Genomic DNA, 15,295 nt, shown 5'->3' with positions numbered 1-15,295 from the left:
AAGCCAAGGAGCACTGAGAGCTGTTGGCAACACCAGGAGCGAGGAGAGGGACAGGGTTGATGTTCCCTCAGAGACTCCAGAAGGAACCACCCCTGCCAACGCCTTGATTTTAGGTTTCTGGCTTCCAAACTGCGTGAGAAATAAATTTCTGTTGTTTTAAGCCACCCAGTTTGCGGCGATCTGTTACAGCAGCCCCAGCAGGTGAACCGCCCTTTTTCACACCTGCTGTCAGTTCCGCCAACCTGAGCGGGGACCCGACTGATGTAGTTCCCAAGTTCATCTCCTCTCCCAGAGGCTTTCCCTTGTCCTCAGTGAGCCCCACATCCTCACCCTGGCCCCGACACCCCTCCCTGCTGGAGCCACGCTGCTCTCCAGCCCTCGTGTCATATCGCCTGCTTCCTGCACTTGTCAATCCGCAACCTCAGCCAAACGGTGCTCTTGGCTTCTAACCCAGCTTTGTGTTTTTCCCAGTAGCCTTTGCCTGGTTCCTCCACCCAAATCTCACCCCTTCCTATGCCTAGCTTTACCCTTTCTCCTCCAGCAGGAAGCTTCTGGACTCCCCAGCCTGCAGGGAAGGGCCTTGTTAGCTCCTGGTGCCAACATGCCACATCCGCCATGGGGAGTTACTCCAGTGGTGTGCACACTAGCGTCCTGTGTGTGCTTCCTCCTGGCTAGACTGCAGGCCTCGTGAGGACAGGGACGGTGCCATACTCTTTATTTCAGGTCCCGCAGCACTGGGCACACTGCAATGAGGGCAAAGAAAGGGCCTGACATGTTTCTGGAACTGATGCTCTTAGTGTAGCAGCAGGGAGGAAGCAGGACCTTCTAGGCTCCAGGGAGAACCTTGAGTCCTGGGCTCAGTGACTCAACACAGGGGCCTGTGGGGCTCATCAGCACCCACCCATCTGTGTCACAGTAGAGGGGAGGGACGGGGCCTTTAACAATATGTACCAAGTAGACTTTGGTGGACTCAAAAAGATACTACAAGAGGTGAGAAAAGAAGTGTACGCTCTCTCTCTCCAGTTACATCTGTCTTCTCTTCTCTCTCCTCACATTTCAGTCCCCAGCCCAAACTGGGAGAAGAGTGAGTAGGTCTGGCTCTCATCCTCGTGGGGGATGTTGGAAAAGAGGCTACTGGGGACGTGCTCCCGCCTGGAGGAATCAGACGTCTCCTGTCCTTCATCCTCTCCACCCTTCCCTGGAAACTCCTCACCTCACTGATGTTCCCAGCCATCAGCTCCTCTTCCTGCCTCTCAGTTTCTCCCACACTCTTCTCCTTTTAAGGGAAAATGAAGAGCTGCCCTGTCACAGAATCTGTGCCTAAGTCCCCATTCCAGAAGGAAGAGAGAAAGTCCTTCAGAAAGATGCAGTGTGAGTGTGGCACTGGGGTGGGGAGTTGTGGCCTTTGTCTTTCTTCTGAGTCAACTGATCTGAACTTTCTTCCTGTTTAGGAACACCCTGCACACCAAGGGATCAAGGTGGGAGACCATGGGGGTCTTGGGGTCTCTGCCCTCTCCTTCACCAGGGAACAAGCCCTGTCCCTCCGTGCCCTGAGCCCTGCCTCTGTGGGTGCAGCCTGAAGACAAAGGTGGTGCTGCACCCCCAGCCCCCGCCCACGCCTTGCCCGGCCTCTGGGGTGCTCCCCAGCTTGTCGTCAGGGAGGAAGCTGCCGTCTCCTCCGCTGGTTGTCTTCAATGCTCCGCTCTCACACAGCTCCTCAAAGCCCAAGGCCAAGACCACGTCCCAGCTGTTATCTCGGGGCAGGTCAAATGCCTCCTGCAATGCCACATACATGCACAATCTGGTGCTCCTAGGCATGTGGCCTGAGGGATTTATTGACCCATTCTCCAAGTCCTTGCCAGAGGAATCTCTGCACATCTCCAACCGCAATGAAGGGAGCCATATCCCCAGCCAGGACGCCAGATCCTCAATATCACTTGTGGAAGGTGACAAGTCCTTTCTACCACCATTATTTAAATGAAAATGTATTTAGTCAATTACGGTCTTTCTCTTGTGTCTACTGAAGGCATGGTAAGAGTCTCTTTTAACAGAGAATATATTTTATCTCTTCATTCTACTCCCAGTTGAGTTTTCCAGGGTCCTGATTTTATGGTTGAGGGTCTTGATGGTCTTTCAGTTATGGCTGCCTATAATCCTGTACATAGAGAATACTATGACCCTTGGATCTTTTTCTATAGTATCCAGGTTCCAGTGGGCCAGGGAGTCAGATCCACCTGAGTTCAGTTTCCTGCTGGGGTTGGAATTTTTCCAATTTTCATTGAAATTGAATTGAATCTATGGATCAGTTTGGAAAATTGACATCATTACAGTATGAGTCTTCTCATTTGTGAATGTAGCATAACTCTACATTTATTTAGGTCTTTAAATTCCCTCAAAAATGTTTTGTAGTTCAGTGTGTTGGTCTTGTACATTTTTTATTAGGTTTATTCCTGGGCATTTGGTGGGTTTTGCTGCTATTGCAAATTGCATTTTTGTAAGGAATTTTTCTAAGTGATGGGCAGTGTAGGAAGGATAGCCTCAGCAATACCTACCCTTTGTCTGTTTTTTTTTTAAAAAACAGCTTTATTGAGATATAATTCACACACCATTCACCCACATAAAGTATACAGCTCAATGACTTCTAGAATATTCACAGATGTGTGTAACCATCATCATGGTCAATTTTAGAACATTTTCATCACCTCAAAAACAAACCCCCCACGCCCTTTAGCCATTACCCACGTATTGCATTCGCTATGGTCTCAGTGTTTGTGTTCCCCCAAATTCATATGTGGAAATCCTAGCCCTCAAGGTGATGGTATTAGGAGGTGGGGTCTTTTAGGAGGTGGTAGGTCATGAGAGCAGAGTTCTCACAAATAGGATTAGAGTCTTTATAGAAGAGGCCCCAGACACTGTGTGGTGGCCTGTAATCCACCCTGTCATCCCAGCACTCTGGGCGGCAGAGGCAGAAGGATCACTTGAGGTTGAGAGTTGGAGACCAGCCTGAGCAAGAGCGAGACTCCATCTCTACCAAAAATAGAAAAAATTAGCAGAGTGTGGTAGTGTGTGCCTGTAGTGTGCACCTGTAGTGCCAGCTACTTGGGAGGCTGAGGCAGAAGGATCACTTGAGTCCAGGAGTTTGAGGTTATGATGAGCTGTGATGATGACACTGCACTCTACCTGGGGCACACAGTGAGAGACTGTCTATAAATAAATAAATAAATAAATAAAAAGAGGCCCCGGAGACCTGCCTTGCCCCTTCTGCCATGTCAGGACACACAGAGATGGCTCCATCTTTAGGAACGTGGGTCCTCACCAGACACCAAATCTGCTGGTGCTCGATCCTGGACTTCCCAGCCTCCAGAACTGTGAGAAATCAATTTTTGTTGCCTACAAGCCACCCAGTCTATGGCATTTTGTTACAGCAGCCCAAATGAACTAAGATAGTATTTTTTCAATAATTTTATTTTCTATTTTTTATTGCTGGTATAGAGACATATTATTTATCTTAATGTATAAATCTTGTATTCAGTGAGTTGGCTAAATTCACCTATTAATTCTAGTAGTTTGCAGATTATTTTGGATTTTCTATGTATCTAATCATGTCATCTATGAATAATAATATTTCTACTTTCCCCTTTCCAAGCCTTAAGGCTTTTCTTTCTTTTTCTTGTCCTGTTGTCCTGGCTAGGATGTCGAATACAATGTTGAATAGAAGTGTTGATATTGGACATCGTATCTTGTCCTGATTGAAAGGAGGAAACTTTCACTATTTCATCATTAAGTATCATTATTGCTGTAGGGATTTGTTTGTTTGCAGATAGTCTTTGTCAGATTAAGGAAGTTCCATTTTTATCATGAATGGGCTACTGAGTTCAAATCCTCAATCTGCCACTTATTAGTCATTCTACCCTGGGGAAATCACTTACCTTCTCTGAACCTGTTTCTCCATCTTAAACTGGGGATTTCTATCTTAAAAGTTCTTATGAAATTGAGAATATTTATGAAGAACACTCAGCCCATAATAGATGCTCAATTAAGTGCCTGGCACTATTAAATACATTGAGTATTTTGTCACCTTCCTTCCCCAGGATCTGTGCCCCCTGACGGTTTGCTTTGCCTCAGTTGTTCAATGCTATATCCCGAGTATTCAGGACAGTGCCTGACATGTAGAAACTGTCTCAGGAAAAGAGTTTTTATTAATCAATGTCAGTTTCCTCTTTTCTGGAATGCCATGGCTATGAAGCACAGTTTCAGGGCCTCAAATTATACTTGACCTTAGAGAATCACATTGTTCTCTTGGGTTACTTCCAAAGTTCAGTGCCAACTTTCATTTTTGACTTTTAAAATGTGTCATACTTTCCCCTTCTAGATTATTTAAATCAATATCTGCAATCCTTTCTCCCCTAACTTGCTGTACATCAAGAACAGAGCTGGAGTATAGAGCCTCAGCATTGCCAGCCACACTGCCTCCAGGGGAGGGTCAGATGACACCACCATAGGGGTTTTCTCCATTTGTGGCTCCAAGGCATATGTGATGCCTGTGGCCTTGCAAATCTCTCAAGAATCTGCTCTGCCTTGCTGAAGTATCTCCTGAGAGCAGCAAAAAAAAAAAAAAAAAAAAAAAAAAGCTCCATGTTGAGCCTCCTAAGCTCTCAGCAAGTTCTGAAAGCAGGGAGGTGAATGAAGAACTTGCAGCCTGAGGGATGAAGACTAGGACAGAGACTCCTCTCCTCTGGTCACGCCCAATGCTACACACCCTCAGTTCATATCAGAACTTCCAGAACACACCCTTCTCCCTTCCTGGAATGCCCACCCTTAGTACCAGATAGATTCTCTCTATCCTCCAGATCAAGGCTCTCAACTGTGGCATCACTGACATTTTGGGCTGGATAATTCTTTGCTGTGGGGGCTGCCCTGTGTATTGTAGGATTTTTGGCAGCATCTATGACTTCTTCACATTCAAGGCTAGTAGCACCCCACCCCCCCTTCAGGTTGTAACAACCAAAAATGTCTCCAGACATTGACAGATGTCTCCGGAGGGCAAAATTGTCCTGGGTTGAGAACCATTGCTCTAGATGTAATTTCTAAAGGTCCCTTTTCATCAACCTCTCCCAGCTCAAATTGTCCCTCCCTCAGTAGCCCTTTTCTGCCTCCCCCAACTCATAGTCATCGTCCTTTCTCTGAACTCTGAGCAGCCTGAGCCAGACCTGCCACACGAGGTGAGAACAGTGGCTCCCATTTACAGAGCACTACCCAATGCTGTTGCATAGGTTATCTGGTGCAATCCTCACAACAGCCCTGTAAGTAAATACTAGCATTGCCCTCTCCATATTTCAGATGAGGATTCTGGGGCTCAGAGACATGAAGTCACTTGTACAAGGTCACACAGTGGTGGAGCTAGGGTTCAGCCCTGCTTGTCAGGCTGACATGACACAAGCATAGACCACTCTACCCGACTAGAGATGTCCTCCATTATTTCCTGTGTATTCATCTGCCTCCCAAACTCAATTGCAAATCTTTGAAGGCAAGGACTAAAATACATTCGTGGATACTCCACAGTGCTGAACGTAGGGCAGGAGGGCCCAACATGACTGTATTGATTGGTTTCCTGCCACCATGAAGTTCAGGGCATTAGAACGTGTGAGGGTACGGATGATTGAAGATCCGAGAGAAGAAGCTTCCAATTTGAGGCTTAAATATAATATATATTCACAAAACACACTCAACATAGCTGTACATCTCAATGAAACTGCACAAACTGAAAACACTTGTATAACTAGATCGAGAATCAGATGGTCCCCATTGGCCCAGAAGCCCCCTTCATGATCCCCTCCAGCCATGCCCTCCTAAGTAGTCCATCCTGCCTTCTAATAAATAGCATAACTAGATTTCTTTTGCCTGTCTTTGTCCTTTTAATAAATGGAACTATGGAGAAGGTTCCATTCTCTCACCATGTGAGAGTCAGCCATGTTGTCACATGTAGCAATGGTTCATTCTTTCTCTTTTCTAGGTCATATTCCATTGTGCAACTATATCACAATTTATCGATACATTTTACAGCTAATGGACATTTGGTAGCTTTCAGTTTGGGGCCATTGTGAAGAGAACCGTGTGAACATTTTTGTACATGTCCTTTGGTGAACGTTCTTCTGCATTCCTGTTGGGGCAATGCCTACCTGTGGAACCGCTGGGTCACAGGGTATGCATGTTTCAGCTTTAATAGACACTGTCAAAGTTTCCCAAAGTTTTTGTTTTTGGAGGCTTTTAAAGCCATAGTTGATTACCATCCCCCCTCAGGGTGCTTTTCTGAAGAGATGGGAAGAGAAGGGGTGGTATGCCTCTCTGGAATCTTCCAGATGACCACACCTGTCCAGAACCTTCATTACAAGAAAATGATATCAGAGAATAAAGGGACCATAAAGCTCTCAAGCCCAAGCCCTTCATCATGCACAGGGAGAAACTGAGGCTCAGACACGGGCTTGACTGGTCCAAGGTGGTGTAGTTCTAAGCTGGCCTAGAAGCCACTTTTCTGGACTCTGGAGGCTCAGAATGCTTTTTGAGTACCTGAAGAGAGGCGTTTATGTGGAAGAGGATGGGGTGGAACTAGAGCCTGGTGGGACCCACCGGGATTCTATGTGAAGTATGAGAGGTGGAGGGGCGCTGGGGCCGCCTCCCTCCCTGTATTTTCCTTGAGTCTGGGCTGACGCCAAGGAAAACGCAAGCCCGGCTCCTCCTCCCACCGGGGGAAGTCAAAGTGAGGGGCTTTACAATGAGAGTCTGGAAAATCTTGCACCTCACATCCTTCCCCAGTCGGGGGTAGGGCGGGGTGGGGGTGGGGAGGGGTCTGCTGGCAGTAGGGACAGGAGTTCTAGGGTCTGGAAACAAGATGGGCTTTCCCCTCAAGGGGCTCACAATCTTTGGTAAAACCAGACAGACCTTGGGCGTAGAGCAAAACCCCATTTATTACGAACTGAAATTCCATCCACCAGGAACCTGGCATGAGCCTTGAGCCAACCTCCAGCGGAAACAGCTAAGCCCGCGCCATCCCCAGCTCCAGCCTCAGCCCTTACCTGGGGTCCCAGACCCACCCCTGTTCCTGCAGCCCTCACGTTTCCACATCCTGGTCTCCGCCCCTGCGTCCACGTCCGCCCCTCCGGAAAGTCACGTTCCGTTTTCGAAGTGTTTTAAGCCTAAGGTCCGGAGGGGATAGGAGACATCTCCCCACTCCGCCCCAGCTGCCCTTATCTCACGCCCCTCCTCAGGCCTACAGGTAGATGAAACCCTAGAAGAATAAAAGAAGGGTTGCTTTTCTTTGCAAACTCCTTTGACACCCCCTCCTCCCTCCCCAACCAGCTGCCTTCCCGCCCCGGCTCCCGCGCCGGGCTGGGGCGCCAACTAAATCTGATCAAAATGCAATTGCCAAGTCGTTAAGGTATTTGAATTAAAAAAAAAAAAACTCCCGAGAAAGAAAGTATTTGATGGCTAATAATCTCATTTCAATATAATGGGACCTTCTTCTGCAGAGAGCAAGACAGGTTAAGAGATATAATTATGACTTTGCAAACTCTCTCCCAAGCGCGGGAGACGCGCTGACAGGTCTGCGCGCGGCTGCGCCCGGCTCCGCTCGCTCCGAGGGGAGACGCTTTGTCTGCAGGGCCCGTTAAAGAGACACGGTCCCTTTTCCCGTCTCGGCCTACATTGCAATTTAACTGTCAGCCGCGTCCTCGCCCCGTGATCGGTGTCTGAGTCCCACGCGAGGGTGGGGGTGGGGTGGAGGAGGGGGACCGGCCTTGGAGGAGGGGGATAGGAGCAGAGCGAGGGGTTGACCCGACAAGCGCTGCCCCAGGAACCCAGAGCTGGGCTTTCCAACCAACTCCCTTGGGAACTCTTAGAGGTCAAGTCTACACTGCCGGCTCTGGGAGGAGCAGTGATTGGGGGGTGGGGGGAAGAACTCAAGCAGCGCAGGTTTATAGCCGGTCTCCAAAGTGGCGCTTTTTGAAGGACCCGAAAGGAAAGGACTCCTTCTGCCAGAATTGCTCGGTTTCAGACGACGAAAAGGAAGCGATTTAGGAACTGGGACGAGATGGTGGTGGTGGTGTTTATGTCTACTACTTTTTCTACTCTCTTAAGAAAACAATAGGGAGAAAAAAGAAAAATCCCATTTCCAGCCTAGGTAGGGAACTTCAGGGAAAGAGGAAATCTCCCGGGCGCTCTCTGGCTCCTTCACCGGAGTGCGACAAGGGGCTGGCTGTCTAGAGCCGTGGACGCGTGTGTGCACGGGGCGGGGACGGGGAGGCAAGCGAGCGGTCAGGCACACAGAACCAGTACCGAATGCAGCTCTGGTCTAAGACTGCAGGAAAGTCAAGGCCTGGAGCTGGCGAGGTGTCTGAGCCCCGGCAGCCAACTTGCTGCGCGGCGCCCAGGCGCGGAGAGACCGGGCGCCGGCTTGCAAGTGCGGGCAGTGCACGCGTATGTGAGCGTCGCTCCCCGCAGAGCGCTCGGGTCCCCGCGTCCAAGCGCGAGGAGTAACCGGGAGCTGGAGAGTGCGGGCAGGGACGTAGGGAGACTGCACTTAGGACGGTCCGACCGTCAGACACGCCCGTACCGCGAAAAGGAGCTGGGGATAAAGAGGACAAAACCCCGGGGGTCCACGTCTTCGCCTGTCCCTGACTCAAGCAGCAGACGGAGCTTTACACCCGCACTTCCCGCGGCCATTGGCGCGTCGCAGCTCTGCGGTGAAGAATTCGGAGGAAGCGGGTGCGCCTCTCCCCACACTCCTAGTCCTGAGGCTAGGCACTGGAATGGTGGCCCGGGGGACGCTGGCCGCGTGGCCCGAAAGGAGGTGAGGCCGTGGCGAACCCCAAGGCCTCTGCAAAGGGCTAGGCCGCGGGCCACGCGGCGTAGCGACCCCTCCTCGAGTGGTGAAGCCTCCTTGCCCCGGTGCCAGGATTCCTTCCGTGCCCCGCGCCCAGAACCGTTCCCGACTCTTTCCCGCTTGCCGCTTGCACGTGCGGCCACCGCGACTCTCCAGAGTCATTGACGCAGCAATGAAAACGAGGGTGGCTCAGTCGCGTCCGGCGTGGGCCACACGCGGGGCTGCGTTTCCTCGAGGGGAGTTTGGGCGAGAGCGGTGTCACCCGCACTCTCCCGCCGGCTCCCCCTGGCGGTCCGGGACGCGGTCTTCCCGGCCGCCGAAGGCCCGGGGGAACCGAGCCCCCGCGCGAGAAGCGCCGCTCGCCCGGTGGCCCTGGCTGGACACCCCGCCCAGCCTGCCCTAGCCCTTCGGCCTCGGCGGGCCCACAGTGGCCATGCTGTGCCGGGCCCGGTCGGGCCTGTCACTGTGACGAGCTCTCGGCCTCGGCTGCACGCGGCAGGACGAGGAGGGGACGTACCTGGAAGCAGCCCCCCACCCCTGATCCACTGGGCAATAGTTTGCTCAGGCGGGTTTGTGACGGCCCCTGTCCGTTTTTTCTCGGTGTTTAACGATCCCAGCTCTGAGGCCTGTCGCGCGGCCGCCGCAGGGGAGCATTGCTGACAGCAGCCTTGCGGCCGCGAGGGCGCGGGACCAGGCGAGGCGCTGCTGGGGTGGCAGGTCGCGATGGGGGCCTGAGCCGCCAGCGCTGGGGGAGGGGCAGCGAGGGGCGCGGCGGCCGGCTGTCGGGGTCCCGGCACGGTGGGGGCGCTGGGGCTGGCAGGCGCAGGCCGCGCGCGCCGCCGGCGGGGTCAGGGGCGAAGGGGCAGGCGGAGGGCAGAGCGCGGGGAGCCGGCGCGGCGGCTCGGGTTACCGCGGCCCGGCCCTCCCACCCGCAGCTCGGGCGCGGGGGCCTGGCGGGCTCGGGCCGTCCCCCGCTGTTTGCATTTCTCGGGCAGGCGGCGGAGCTTGGGTTGAAAGGGATCGCCTTCATTTGGAACGTTGTTTATTTTTCTTAACTAGCCGGCACCGACAGAGGACCCGCGAGCACGGCGGCCGGACCCGGCCGAGCCCGCGCGGGAAAGGGGTCAGGACAGGGGGCGGCCCTGCTAGCCGGCACTGCCAGCCCCCGCCCCGGGAATGTTCCCTGGTCCCCCCGCAGCCGGGCTGGAGGGAAGGGTCGTGGCGGGTCAGCGGACGACTTTCTTCCACATAGGAAAACAGACTTTCTCCTGCCCAAGTTACCTTAGCTTTGACCTTGGGTGAGGCAGGACACAGAAGTGGTTAAGCTGTCTGGCTTTGGCCTCCAGGCTCCTTGGATTTTGGTTCCCCCTCCTCGACTTTTAGCTCCATGGCCTTGGGCAAGTCACCTTTATGACTCAGTTTCCTCGACTCTCAAATGGATGTATAATTTAGTGCCTTGCTCTTTGGGTCTCTGTAAGGACTAAACGAGACGATGCACCCTTAGCTCAGGACCTGGAGCTTGCCGAGAGCTCAGGAGGCATCAGCCCTTTCTATGGGGGCTGTGACCGCGCGAGGGTGGGAGTGGGGGAGCAGCCAGCAAGTGTGGGGCCCACAGGGAAGAGACTTGAGCTGGAAGCCCATAACTCCTAAGCTCCGGGGACAGGTGCTGACTGGGGGGAGTTCTGAGCATTTTGACATGAAATGAATAAAATGCAAATGATATTCAAAGCAAGATGCTAATGAGGATCTATTCTTCGAGCGTCCGCAGCCCGGCAGTGCCCATAATAGTGGCGGAGCTGGTGTGAACTCAAAGATGGGCAGGGTCCAGCAGCCCAGGTCTCGGGTGTGTGAGTGTGTGTGAGTGTGTGTGTGTGTGTGTGTGTGTGTGTGTGTGTGTGTCGACGCGCGCCTCCTCTGGAATGTGCGCAGTCGGCTCCGGGTGTGCTCGCGCCGACATGAAAATGAGGTCAGGGAAGGTCGTTCCACTCTGCAGCATAAATCAAGGAGGAAAGGAGAATGGATGTGAGAGACAGTCCCTGGAGACCGCCCCGAGAGAGGCAGAGCGAGGGAAGAGGGAGGGGAAAAAAGTTCTGCGTAGAATAGGCGAGAAGCCGGCCCCGGCGCTCTCCCTCCCCGCGCTTCCCGCCCCTGCGGGGGAGCCGCGGCAGAATCGCGTCCTTAAGCCCCATCCTCCTCTCCCTCTCCCAAACCTTTTTCTCTTTTTTTCTTTGGTCCCGGAATTTAAATGTTCCTTCTCTAAGCGTTCTTTGTGTGAACAGCGAAACTCCTGCACCCAGCCTCTCCAGGAGCGTGTAAGTGCCCACGTGCACACGCCAGTCGCACACTTGTTACACGCGTGCACAAGGCCGGGGCTCGCGGGGACATCCTGCCGGGATCGGAATAAAATGTTCTGGAGCTTGCTGCTCTCCGCTATCCCCCTGCCCGGCGACCTGGGCCCTTGTGCGTGCTTTCTTTACGCAGTCCGCCTCTGCCACCTCGCTAACACCCGACTGCCGTCGTCCCCTGGGCACCTTCCTGCTCTTCGCCCTCCACCGGCCGCCGGGGGGAACGTGATGCTCCAAGCCAGTACTTCCTTGCGTGCTGTCCCCAGACTCCAGCGGGGGATCTCCGGAGACTCTGGCTGCCCTAGGCCGGAACTAGGATCTCGAGGGAAGCAGGAGCAGCATGGTAGAGCTGCGGTTGGGAGAAGAGGGATATCTCTCCGCCTCCCCTGCATCTGCAAGACTCCAGGCCCAGAGGGAAGAATACCGGGCGGAGGGAGCAGCGCAGAGGGCAGGCTGTCTCCTCTGGGGAGCGCCTCCATGGCGCCTCAGGCACCCAGCTCCCCAGCAGGCGTGAGCCTACTGCAGCTCCAAGAATGGGAAGAGGGCAGCGAAGAGGTAGACGGCGTCATGGTCTCCAATCTTGGCCCAGATTAGATTTATTTGCCACCTTAAAGTCTTCATGACACCACGATGCTGCCTAACTCCTTATAGTAGGCACGAAATAGGCGCACAACAGTACATATTGAATTAAATTTACAAAGAGCTGTCACCATCACGATCCTTCCTGAGCCTCCACAGTTTGCAGATTAATTCATTAAGTCATTCATGCAACAAATATTTAGTAAGTGCCTATTAAGTGACAGTGCAACAGAAGGGCAAGATCCTAGTTCCTAGGGTGCTAACATTCTCCTGGGACAGAAAAACAGTAAACAGGGAAACACAGGAGCATATAACAGGATGTCAGGCGGGGCAGCCCTTGGAGCTGCCAAGGAAAGATAAAGCTGGGCCAGGCAGAACCTCTGGGGAGCAGGCAAGACCTGAATAAAGGAAGGGAATGAGCCACACAGGCTTCTGGAGGGGCAGGGTCCCAGGCAGAGGGAACTGCAAAGGCAGTGGCCAGATATGTGGAAGGTGCCTGGGCTGAAGCCTAACGTGGAGGAGAGAGGATGGTGGTGAAATGGAGGGTCAATGGCAGGTCAGGAGGGCCGATTTGGTAGGCCATGGTGGTGGTGGCAGTGGTGGGGTGTCCTGGATTGTGTACTAAGTGTGATGGAAGCCACTGGAGTATTTTAAAAAAGGGAATGATGCAATCTGATTTATGTTTTTAAAAATGATAAAGACTAGAGAATTTAACTAACTTATCCATGGTTTTCAGATTTGGGAGGTTCTCAATCAATGACCTCCAAATGTGTCCCAGTCATTTAACCCAATGGCTTAAACATGAGTGCTTAGGTAAGAGTGCTCCGGAAGGGGCCCAGAAGATATTTGAACGTACTCTGCCTTACCACCCATACTTTTGAGGAAGGCGTCTGGAAAGGGACAGTCCCTAAGTCAGCCAGCGCCAGAATTGGAATCTGAGCTGTGGGCAAGGATTTTGGGACCCCCAGCATGAAGATCTCTGGCGTTTCCACTCCCTGACTCCCTGCGCCACTGGTTGCCTTTGCTCTGCCTACAGTGTGGGCAACTCCAACGCAAGAAAGTAGGATCCATTATCTCTCCGACGCTCCAATTCCGTTGCTCCTCAGACTGCGGAATTCTCTCCTTTTCCCCAGAGTGAGTCTGGTGGTGCGCAAAGCCGGCACGGTGGTGTCACACCGTCTCCTCGCGGCCACGGAGGATAACGCAGCTGGGGTCGACACAAGATGCAGAACTGCACGAGCAACGGCAGGGGGAGCAGGAACAGGTTACTGATCGCTTGCCAGGTGCCAGGTGTTGTACAAGGCGCTTTGCTTTATTTAACCACCAGGGTAACTCGGAGAGAGAACTGTAATTTCCCACGCTATACAGATAAGGAAAGTGGGGCCAAGAGAGGCAATGCATTTTGTCTAAGAACAGATAGCTAGTAAATGGCAGGGTGATTCACTCACTTTCATGCCGTCTCCTTGTGCACATAGAGGGTGAGAAGAAGGAAATACTGACTTCCATCCTAGGCCAGGAACTCTCCCTCTCCTTGGCCCCAAAGAATCTTCTAGAAAATATGTTTAGCGGGTGCACTGAGCTTCCAAATCGATCTCTGGGCATGTTCCAAGGTCCTTTCCTTGTCTCCCATTGACCCCATTTCAGATGGGTCCATGATCTGCAGCTTGAGACCAGTTAAGGAAGAGCTGGACAACTCTGTCCTGCATGTTGCATGGCTGCGGAGGTCAGGGGTCTCTGTCCCCTCTCTGAGATTCCGGCTCCTTGAACAACTTCACCTCTGATGGTGGACAGCAAGGTGCTTTGAGTGAGGAGCTCCAGCAACCTCAGATGACACAAAAGAAAAGGGGGCAGAGAGGGGATGACCTCACTGGGCCCACCTCACTGCTCCTTCCCCATCTTTAGTCCCAAGGTCAGGGCCTCCTGCCTGGTGTAGGGTTCTCTCTTTGTCAGGCATTGGGAATGCTCAAGCTGGTTCTGCCCCAGCAGTGGTCAGGCTGGGGAGAGGCCTCCTGGGCAGCACAGCCCCTTCCTTTGGCCCAGAGAGTCTGCCAGTTCTAGCGCGGAGCTGGGGAACCATTCTTCATCCTCTGCTGCCCCCTAGTGGGTTAGGGTGCAGCTGCCGCCGCCAGGCTCCTTCCCAGCAGGCTCTGCCACATCTTGTCTTCTCAACTTTTCTCCCCAGAGCTGGGCTTCTCCCCAGAGCCAAACAGGTGTCCTGAGAGAGAGATGTGAAACTTCTGGAAAGGTCTGGCTGCAGAGCATCCCAGAACTGTGTCTATGTAATGCCAGGACCATCACCCCCCACCAAACATTTAATGAGAGCCCTGTGCAGTCAGGGAAGGCCACATTTAGTACTATGGGCTCACATTCTGAAGTGGAAAAGACAGACACAAAATGACTCCTCTAATCATTTTTTTTAGCTTTTAAATTTTTTATTTTTTTAGAGGCAGGGTCTTACTCTGTTGCCTAGGGTGGAGTGCAGTGGTGTGATCATAGCTTACTGCAACCTTGAACTCCTGGGCTCAAGTGATCCTCTTGCCTCAGCCTCCCAAGTAGTTGGGACTATAGGCATGCACTACCACACCTGGCTAATTTTTAAATTTTTTTTGTAGAGATAAGATTTTGCTATGTTGCCCAGGTTTGTTTTGAACTCCTGGGCTCAATGTGTTCCTCCTGCTTTGGCCTCCAAAAGTGCTGGGATTATAGGCATAAGCCACTGTGCCAGGCCTAACTTTTATTTTTTTTGTTTTTATTTTTTTGAGACAGAGTCTCACTTTGTTGCCCGGGCTAGAGTGCCGTGGCGTCAGCCTAGCTCACAGCAACCTCAAACTCCTGGGCTCAAGTGATCCTCCTGTCTCAGCCTCCCGAGTAGCTGGGACTACAGGCATGCGCCACCATGCCCAGCTAATTTTTTCTATATATATTTTTAGTTGTCCAGATAATTTATTTCTATTTTTAGTAGAGATGGGGTCTCGCTCAGGCTGGTCTCGAACTCTTGACCTCAAGCGATCCACCCGTCTCGGCCTCCCAGAGGGCTAGGATTACAGGCGTGAGCCACCGCGCCTGGCCCTAACTTTTAAATGATTATAGATTCATAGTGTCTTAGTCTGTTTTGTGTTGCTATAAAGGGATACTTGAGACTGGGTAAATTATAAAGAAACAAGGTTTATTTGGTTCATGATTCTGCTGGCTGGAAGGTTGGGTATCTGGTGAGGGCTTCAGGCTGCTTCTGCTCGTGGCAGAAAGCAGAGGGGAGCAGGTGTGTGCAGCTCACATGGGAAGAGAGGAATCAAGAGAGATAGGAGGGCAGTGCCAGGCTCCTTTTAGCAACCAGCTCTGAGGGAACTAACAGTGAGTACTCACTCACACCTCCCCTAACCCAGGGCTCTCATGTGTTCACGAGGGACCTGCCCACATGGCCCAAACCTCCCCATTAGGCCCTACTTCCCAACAGCACCACACTGCGGATTAAATTCCAACATGGGATTTAGAA

This window comes from Lemur catta, chromosome 2, assembly GCF_020740605.2.
Source record: "Lemur catta isolate mLemCat1 chromosome 2, mLemCat1.pri, whole genome shotgun sequence".
NCBI lineage: Eukaryota > Metazoa > Chordata > Mammalia > Primates > Lemuridae > Lemur > Lemur catta.
The sequence above is the reverse complement of the archived record's forward strand: the minus strand, read 5'-3'. Positions refer to the sequence as shown.